We start from the raw sequence: 10,000 nt of genomic DNA on the forward strand, positions 1-10,000 counted from the left end.
GGGAAGGAGAAAGAGATTTTTGTCCTAAAGGTAGTCATTTCTCAATGGAAAAGAAAGAAAACAAGGGACAAGCTAAAAATGGGCACAGACAATTGGAAAAGGTGTGTGAAGAAAAGTGTCTTTGGAAAGGAATTGGATCCGTGGTCAGGACTGGAAAAGATGAGGGTGGATTCAAAGACAGAAATGAGTTTTTGTATCAACATGAAACCAGTGCAAACTTAGAATTTAGTTGTCTCTCTCTGTTAAAAGGACCAGGTTTGGGTTTTTCTTCTATCGGTCTGCTCTGCCCATCATGAGAGATTAGATTAGATTAGGAAAGGTTTTTTCCTTTATCTTTAAGGAGAGAGAGAAAGAAAGAAAGAGAGAGAGAGAGGGGAGAGAGAGAGAGAGAGAAAGAGAGAGAGAGAGGGGAGAGAGAGAGAGAGAGAAAGAGAGAGAGAGAGAGAGAGAGAGAGGAGAGAGAGAGAGAGAGAAAAAGAAAGAAAGAAAGAAAGAAAGAAAGAAAGAAAGAAAGAAAGAAAGAAAGAAAGAAAGAAAAGCTTATGTCTTTGTCAAAAGTCATCACTTATTTTCTAGGTTGCCTTTATCAGGTCTTGGCGGACTCACATCAACTTAGTCCTCTCGATATTCAAAGAACCAGGTTTGGCTCAGAACTGAAGAAGAAGCTTCTCTCTCTGCCTAGCAAGTCTTTCCTTGGGATGTTGGTGACATGGCTAACGAAGCACTGTTTCACAGTGACCTATCACATTAAGTGCTTTACAATCTTTTGGATATTTTGGACACATTTGCCCAAAAATTAAAGGACAGATGAAGTCCTTTGGACTTCGAACGCACTTTGAGATAGGATCCAGGAGGTGAGGGCCCTCAAAATAGCTCAAAAATGTGTTCTCTCTCCTGAGAAATGAGAGAGATGAAACTGAGTAAGTTTCTTGGAGAGGTTCGATGACACGGGAAAGTGTTGTCAAAGAGGAAGGAACAACGTGAAGTCTTCTTTGGCTTGTGTCTGTACACCGATGTGTTCTAACTGTTCCAGAAATGATGGGATCTTTCTTCCTGGAAGTCTTCTCTGCCCTGGCATAAAGTGTTGTCTGTCATCGTCAAAATGGAGGCTCACACGAAAGGGGCTGAACCCAGTATCAGGGAGATGTTCTAACCGACTTTCACGCCAAGGCAGTAACAACAGCCTGTGGAAAGATGGTGGGGGTGGCGGGGCACACGTGGATCAAGTCCATCCTGTCCTTTCAACAGCCGGTCGGGGCTATGGCAGACGGGAGACGGTGGCCCAGTCGGTTGCTCCCTGGCCAACCTCCCCCCTCCCCCACACCTTGCATTCCTTCACCCGCCCATGGTGCCTCCAAGATGACTCCAATTGTAAATAGACATTGGCAGGAAGACTTCTACAGTCTACCGGCAACGTCTGGCCTGTCATGCTTGTAACCCTGGGGGGGAAAAATCATTTTTCTCTATGGAAAGAAAACCTCCTCTCTCTGGACCCTCTGAACCCCAGCCACTGGACTTCATTCCACTGCCACTTAGTAGGGGTCATCCAAACATCCTTGTATGTTTTCCGTGTGGGTTGAAGTCTTCCCTCGCTGCAAGCCTGATGTCCTCACCGTGGCACAGAGACTGTTAAAAAAACAAAATGTGTTTGCCACTTGGGGTCTACCTTCCACAGCCTCCCGTGTGATCAGATCAAGGCACCCGCTTCTCTGGGCAAATCCTACAATCCTTCACAAAAGCTCTTGTAAACTTTTTGGAACCGTCACTCGTCCAGTCACCCTCAATCATCAGGCAAGGTCGGCAGAACCGACGGAAAAACTGGACTCCAAGAAGAACAAGAATGACTTACATGGAGTTGAATGAACTGATGAATAGGATGACAATGTGTATGACTACTTGTGTAAAACAGGACTGCTTGGGGAAGCGGGGGATAGATAACTTAGGAGGTTGAGATGAACATATACACATTACTGTACATCAAATAGGTAATCAACAAACACCTCCTACTATATAGCACAGGAAACTCTACTCACTACTACTTTGTAATAACGTATGAGAGAAAAGAATCTGGAAAAGAATATCTATATAAAGTATTTTGATATATATATAAAGAGAGAGAGAGAGAGAGAGAGAGAGAGAGGGAAACAGAGAGAGAGAGAGAGAGAGAGAGGGAGAGAGGGAGAGAGGGAGAGATTAGGACTGATTGTTAAATCTTTTGTTTTCCAGATACAAGGAAAAACAAAAACAAACAAACAAAACCCAATTTTCTTCTTTTATTTTTAAAGGGGGACGTCCATTTGGTAACTTATACCTCTGTCAGCAGGATAGAATCACTGATCTTTTTCTCCCTACTTTCCTTAATTCAGAAACTCTCAGTGAGGCTTCTTATTTCCCTGGCAATAGAGTTATTTGCATATGTTACTTGGAGGCCAAAATTATGTTTCCATAAAACGGGGATGCACACTTGTGGATATGAAATTCTGGTGCTACTCACTTCCCTTAGGGTGTTGTTCTTAACCTGAAAACTGGACTGCATCCGAAGTTTTTTGAGTTCCCTCCAATATCTGGCTACGACTCTCTCCATGAACGTTTGCCATTTTCTCCCACCCTTTTGACTTGGCATCACTGAGAACTAAAACGGCCCTTTGCCTGAAGCCCTGCAAACGGAAGCTAGAGAACTTGACGGAAACCTTAGAGAAACGGCCACAACGGCTCCTATGGAAAAAGTCCTCGTTCCTGTTTCTGTGAGAGCCACTCCGAAATTTGAACCAAACACCCGACGACATCATCAGAGTTATTTCAAACTTCTAAAGTTGCTTCGACCCTGACATCTAGAAATCTCCTTGACTCAGACACACACACACACACACACACACACACACACACACACACACACACACACACACACACACACGAGTCACCAGCTCAGCTTTAATATGTTCCAAGGAACTTTCAGAGGAGGGAACTGTTGGGCTCCAGAGTAGGCCGCCCCAAAATGTGCCTCCATGCTCTATTGATTATTTTGAATTCAAGTGACTTAAGAACCGGCCAGCACAAGAGGGACACACTGGCCCTCCTTTCTGTCCTCCTGCGGAGGAAGATCTCAAGTGAAGACGTCTGCTTTCACGCGTGTCCATGATTCTCAAATGGTGTAGTGGGGTTTCCTGGGTTAGGAAAAGGAGGGGACTCCTTTTGCCCGGAAAAAAGGCCTGTTTCTCACACATCCTCCTCCCATCCTTTCCTCTCTCCCTCCTTCCCTCCCTGCAGTTTGGAGGGGGCAGCCTAAGGGTGGGGGAAATTGGGGAAAGAAAAAAGAAAAAGCCATTCGTTAAAGAGAAGCTCGAGGCAAAGTCAAACGCTCCGACTTGACCGGAGAGCTTTCTGCATTTGAATGGAGCGATTGAACGAGGCCCTGCCGAATGAATCGTCCGGACCTCCCCTCCCCCGCTCCTGGCAAAGGTCAGTCCAGGGGACTTAGGAAGGAGCGCTGGAGAAGGAACGGGGGTGGGGGTGGGGGTGGGGGCGGGAACAACAGACAATAGCCGCTGCCTGCCTGCCTGCCTGCCCGCCCGCCGGGCTGAGGCCTGAGGGCTGAGGGCCACGCTGGCTCCTGCAACACAATCCCTTCCAGGAAACTGCTGTGATGACTATTTGGCAGTGAATGATCAAATCTGAACTCTCTTGGCCTATTTCTGCAAAAGGCCCGAGTCTCAGCTACGACAGATTCTCTGGATTTCTTGGCACATGGACTGACCCGCACCCTCCCATCCTGTCAGATCCTCCTTTGTACACACACCTCCACTGGAAGGGTTCTTTGGCCTCGTCCAGAAAACGAACAAGCAAGAACAAACACACAAACAGACTGAATTGATGTGTTGGTATTTGTTGGAAAGAAACATGCTCCTCTCACACACCTGAGGGCAGGAAGCGAAGGCAGGTTCTCAGCCGGAGGGGGATGGGGAACCTGAACCGAGGTCGGTCAGCGGTCCCCCCCAACTTCTCTCCCAGGTCACCTGGGCCTCCCCTCCCCGCCTCTCTCTGCGCCCCCCTGCCCTGGTTCTGATATTTCACTTGGGAAACTTCTCTAGGCCGACCGATATGCCAGCTTGCTGTCCTGCTGCTTCATGTCCATCTCTACCAGCCGTGCCCAAAAGGCACGTGAAATCATGGACAGCAAATAGCGCCCCCAGAGCTCTGTGTGTGTGTGTGTGTGTGTGTGTGTGTGTGTGTGTGTGTGTGTGCGCGCGCGCGCACGCGCGCACACCAATTTTCCAGGAAGCGGTGAGGGAGCAAAGGGAGGGCTGGGTGAAGGAATCCTGGGTGCCCGTCATCGCACACCCCGCAGAGCACCATTTATTTCCATCTCCATGTCTGAAAGACACTTAGTCCTCATTTCAGCAACTTGATGGTGATTCCCCTCCTAAATACGTGACAAAACCTAGGAAGTACTGGACTCATTGAATCTGTAACTGCTAACAGGGCCCAAGGAGTTTTCAATCGATGTCAGGAAAAGAAATGATCCTGAACATAAAACTGCCAAGAATTCCTATAGTTGGAGTTATCATGGACCGACTTCTGGTGATACGTGCCATGGGGGCTCCCATTTGACAAGCCAGAATGGGATAGGTAGACCCAGTCATCCCATGTTTTACCTCAAGCTGGAGAAGCAGAGAATATCATCTAAAAGCCTACCTTCATGGCGTCTCAGTGCTCAGGGCTCTTCCTTCTCGGGGATCTTGTGTTCTGTAGGGATAATTCACGTGCTGGGGCAGTAGGTTCCCAATATCAGCTTGTGAAATGGATTAAATGATGTCTTCCTTTTAAAAAGATAAAGATTATTTGGAAAAGTTATTAATAGTGAACACATGATGTTATCCTCTCTGATCTATAAACTAGAGTTGACCGTTGAACAACCAGCATGGAGGGTTACGGGTGCCGAGCCCACGCACTGTGAAAATCCATGGATAACTTCACAGTCAGGGCCCTGTATCTGCGCTTCCACCTCCGGGGACTCAGCAACCACAGATCCTGCAGTGCCATAGTGCACGGCTATGGAAAACATCCACCTGTGAGTCACACACACACACGCACACACGCACATGCACAGGTTTCAACTTTGTTGTGTTTATTCTTGTGGCCACTCATCCTTGACATGTGCGTGCATACCTATTTGAACAGGAATGTAACAGGTAACCCCCATCACTTGTGTTCTACTTTTTTACTGACCATTGAAACTTAGTTCCTGATGGACCCTAGGGTTTGTAATTATGTTTACAACTTCATAAAAATAGAAAGTCCCTCACTGATCGACAGCGAGTGTATGAAAGGAAAATTGACCCATTCTGACTCAGGGCAACATTTCCTGGTTTTGAAAGACACACACCCATTCGGTAGTGCTTACCTATGTCCAAGTACTGATCCACTGAAGTGGGGTTGCTTTCTTTCTTGGTACCAAACTTTGCATTCTCAAAATACTTCGCCATCTACCTATTTATGCTGTAGATTTGTAGTAATAGACAATCTCCAAACGTCTGAACCTTGTCTCAATCGTGGGGCTCACACATTCTTTATAGAGTCAGTACATTCCCAGCATTCATTTCTTGAGGTGAACTAGGTGAGGAATTTGCCATTGTGACGTTAGAATTGGCACCTCCTTGGTGTGAGGACACCAAGGGATAAGGGACCACTGAAGAATGTCCTTCCTTCACCATGCTGAGACTATTTTATTCAGTGTGAATCCTCTCATGTCCTACAAGTGCTGGCTCCATGGCGAATGGGATTCTCCCATGCATTGCATCGGATTTCTTCTACAGCGGTGATTATGTGGTCTGGCCCAAGACGACGGCCGGCTGTCCTCCTAGTAAAGCTTGTGCTGCCTTCCCTACCGCGTCCGGGATGCATTCCACTCTGAGCTGTCTGTGTGTGTTGAGGCTGGAGCGCCAACGGAAGGTTCTTCCACCGTGGTTCCAGGCTTAGGCTTTCTCCCCACATGATTTTCCTCGGCTTAAAGAGGGTAATTTCTGGCTGAAGGCTCTACCTCACTGATCTCAGACACAGGGTTTCTGCTGTGTGTGTGTGACTTCTCTGGTGTTTATAAGGACGAGTGCACTGGGTAATGTCTTACAAGATGTGTCAGGAAAACTACTTTCTCAGGGGAGTCTGCGGTGGTCATTACCTGCCCTTCTCCCCTAGTGGCCAGGCTTCTCTCCACACCGACTCGAATGAGCCTGGAGCCCACCTGGATTCAGGACTCTGGGAAATCCTCTTGCATCCTCCTCATCTCTCCTCCTGCTCCAGCTGTGAAAGCACATCTGATTGGTGCAGCCGATAACTTGTTTCGTGGGAAACATGGACCTGGATTTGGAGCCCTGCGTTGGAACCTGCGTGTGGTCTTCAGGTTCACGTCAGGAGGAGGAGCGAGGCGAACGAACGTTAAAGAGCAGCACGGGGAAGGGCGTCCTGAGCACGGGGAAGTACTCCCAGCCCTTCCCCAGAGCAGGAGGGACGCTGACTTTGGGCTCAGGTATTCAGGAACTGTCTGCTGAAGCTCAGGTCCCAGACCAGAAACAGACTGTGAAATCCTTTGTTTTTCTAACGAGGGTGAATCCATTGTTCCATAGTGGATCGAACATTATTTTCAAAAAAACATATTCAATAACATCAGCTCCCTCGGAAGGCCAACCACCCCCCACCCCACCCCCCATCCCCATGAACTCTCTTTTAAAGGGAAAATGTCTGCTATGATGACGACTGTTGTGCCAAACTCTGCCACGGTTTCAAGAGCAGAGGAGCTGGTTAGGAACTACCTATCACGTTGATCCATCCACTGGATGCAGGCGTGCCATGAGGTGAGTGTCCTGCACTGTTCTGAGTGTTAGATATGGAGCAGAAAGGAAGACGTGTGATTGTGGCCAGAAATTGTCCATCCTGGTGGGATCCTGAAAAAAAAAAAATTAAAAAGAAAGAAAGAAAGAAGCACATCCCCTTCAGGCAGATGTGGATGCTCTGTAAGTGTATAGGCATCGGCGTGGTGGGCGGGGGGGGGGGGGGGGCAGAATACGCAAAGCTCCTCTGGGTAATCTTTTATCAGATAAATGGCTGTGGACAGACTCACCCATGGACCCCAGATAACTGAGGTCCTCCAGCAGCACAGCTCTAGACAGCGTCCCCTGGAATTTGCTCATCAGGGCGCACTCTTCCTGGGTGAAGGTTGCACACACCCTTGAGACTCACTGATATTTAAAGACATGGTGGATATTCTGGCTCGGCCTGCGCCATCCCCACAATGTCCAAAGGTGACGGTCGAGATGACAAAACTGGAGAAAGACAGGTGTGTCTATCGCAAGCTCAGACACTGTTTGAGGTGCAGTTGACTATTCCCCTGGGTTGACTTGGCACGTGCCTTTCAGATGCATCACGGAGATACGCACACTCCTGACTCCGGGTGACCTCATCGCAAGGGGATATGACATGAGGGGCGTTGAGCAATAACCCGGACCTTCCACACACACACACACACACACGCGCGCGCGCGCGCGCGCACACGCACACACACCCCACACCCCCCCCCCCCACACACACAAAAGAGGCTCGCGGGAGTAAAAGATTAACGTTACCTCTGTTGACACCCACGACTGTACCTAGTTGTCACGAGACAGGAAGCTCAACTATACATTTAACCCTTATCTGTCTCTGTGCTTTCTTGCAGAAAATCCTCGTGCGCTTCTTTCGCCTCGTGGAAGCGCTTGCTATTCCCCATAGGTAGCCACCGTGGAACCAGCTGCTGCTGATCCAAGAATTTGGAGGATTTCTGGAAATGATCAGTGATCCCGAGACAGACTCTCCCTTCCGTGATCAAAGCGACTCGGGGAGCTGTCTCTCGCCACCCCCCCCCCCACCCCCCCCGCCACATCCCCACCCGCCACCCCCCACCCCCACCCCGCACACCGCCTTCTCCCTTGTGTACAAGCTATGTCTTTTAATTGGTACTGCTGTGCAAGAATCTGGAAAGGGCCCGGTAACGGGTATGTCTGTAGCTCCCTCCTAGAGCTGGCCTGTGTCTACGTACGGATCCGAGTGCCACAGTTAACTTGTGAAAGAGCTCTCTTGAACTGGCTTAGAAGGAAGCACTCCCGAATTCAGTCCACTGGAAAGGGACCCGCCCGAAGGTTTGTGCAAGTTCACGTGATCTAGGATGAACCCTTCAGCCGAGATATAGCCAAGGTCAAGGGATGGGTTTTATGAAACTAGGCAGGTCTTTAGCGTGATCAGCATTCGAGGTCAACCTTTTCTTCTATCTACGTCGACCCCAAATCCAATAAGTTCACGGGAGTGAACCGAATTCGTCAGCAAGAAAAAGAACTTGGGGGGTGATGGCTGACGTCGTCTAAAGTCTCAGGAGATGTTCACGGGTCATCTCATCGTCATGGGATTTAGAACAAGTGATTTCGATAGCTCTAGGTGGAGGAACTCCTTAAGAAAGGTTATGTGTTGTGGTATGTAGGTCTACTTAAAAACAGTTTCTCCCAGACCTTTGGGGTCACTTTAGAAACTTTAGAGTTGGCATAAGTGGAATGATGGGGAATTCGTGGAACGTCTAGATCGTTTCCAAAGATAACCTATGGAAACGTTCTTGGCTCAACAAGTCTCAGTGGACCTACTCCTGTCTCCTTATTACAGAAGGAACTGTAAAACTAAAACTAACTGTAAAACTAAAGATGTTTCGATGTATGACTCCACACCTCTGGCATCACTTTGGGGGAAAGAAATTTTGAAAAAGTGACGCTGTGTGAAAATGTATGCTTCTAGACATGATGGAATGGAATCATCCATTTGCCGGTCCAGAAACACTGGTGTCACGGACCCCGTTCACCGTGGCTTCCTAGTTCCTGTTCATGACCGATTCAGGTTTCTAAGCGTTCTGAATTCTGATTGTCTGTTTCTTGTTTTCTTCTCCATTCTTGTCTCAAAGAACTTTACGTTCCAAAAATATATTTTACCTACCAAATCACAGATTGTCCGTTTGTTACAAAAACTTTTAGGTTGAGAGATTTTCTCTTTCTTTCTTTCTTTCTTTCTTCTCTTCTCTTCTCTTCTCTTCTCTTCTCTTCTCTTCTCTTCTCTCTCTCTCTCTCTTTCTTTCTTTCTTTCTTCCCCCAAGTCTGTGCATTGTGTTTCTTTCACTTTGTTCTGTTCCTAGGTACTAAGGATTTCTTTTTAATGTCATTGGCTTAAATAAGGGGCTTTGCATTTTTTGGCGAAAGCACCAGAAAAGTATTTTCTCATTAAGGGTCGGAATGTTGTTTGCCGGTGATGAGGCTCTCCTTCTGCCAGATGACTGACGATTGGATGGAGGAATAAAGTACACATGAGTATGTTCACGAACACTTACTGACGTTTCAGAGGACCTTAAATTAAAAACAGAGACCCTGGGCTTTCCTGGTGGCGCAGTGGTTGAGAATCTGCCTGCTGATGCAGGGGACACCGGTTCGGGCCCTGGTCTGGGAAGATCCCACATGTCGCGGAGCAACTAGGCCCGTGAGCCACAATTACTGAGCCTGCGCGTCTGGAGCCTGTGCTCCGCAACAAGAGAGGCCGCGATAGTGAGAGGCCCGCGTACCGCGATGAAGAGTGGCCCCCGCTTGCTGCAACTGGAGAAGGCCCTTGCACAGAAACGAAGACCCAACACAGCCAAGAATAAAAATTTTTAAGAAATTAAAAAAAAAACAAAAACAAAAACAGAGACCCCCTCGCCTCCCCCCTCCCCGCCCTGTAAAATTCATCTGAAGTGGAGAAAAAAACCTTGCTAAAAATCCTTTTCCTTTTCGTTCTGTCAACATGGTGCATGGATTTCCTAGCAGAAACTTAAGCGAGGTGCATGTTCATCATTCAGCAGAATTCTAATTTTCTAGTTCTAAGGAAAACTACTAAAACGAATGAGGATAACACCTTCCCATGCAATCCTTAGGGAAAGCTCCCACCCAATTTAATGAAAGGAAAC

The sequence above is a fragment of the Balaenoptera acutorostrata genome, chromosome 21 (genome assembly GCF_949987535.1).
Source record: "Balaenoptera acutorostrata chromosome 21, mBalAcu1.1, whole genome shotgun sequence".
NCBI classification, from domain to species: domain Eukaryota; kingdom Metazoa; phylum Chordata; class Mammalia; order Artiodactyla; family Balaenopteridae; genus Balaenoptera; species Balaenoptera acutorostrata.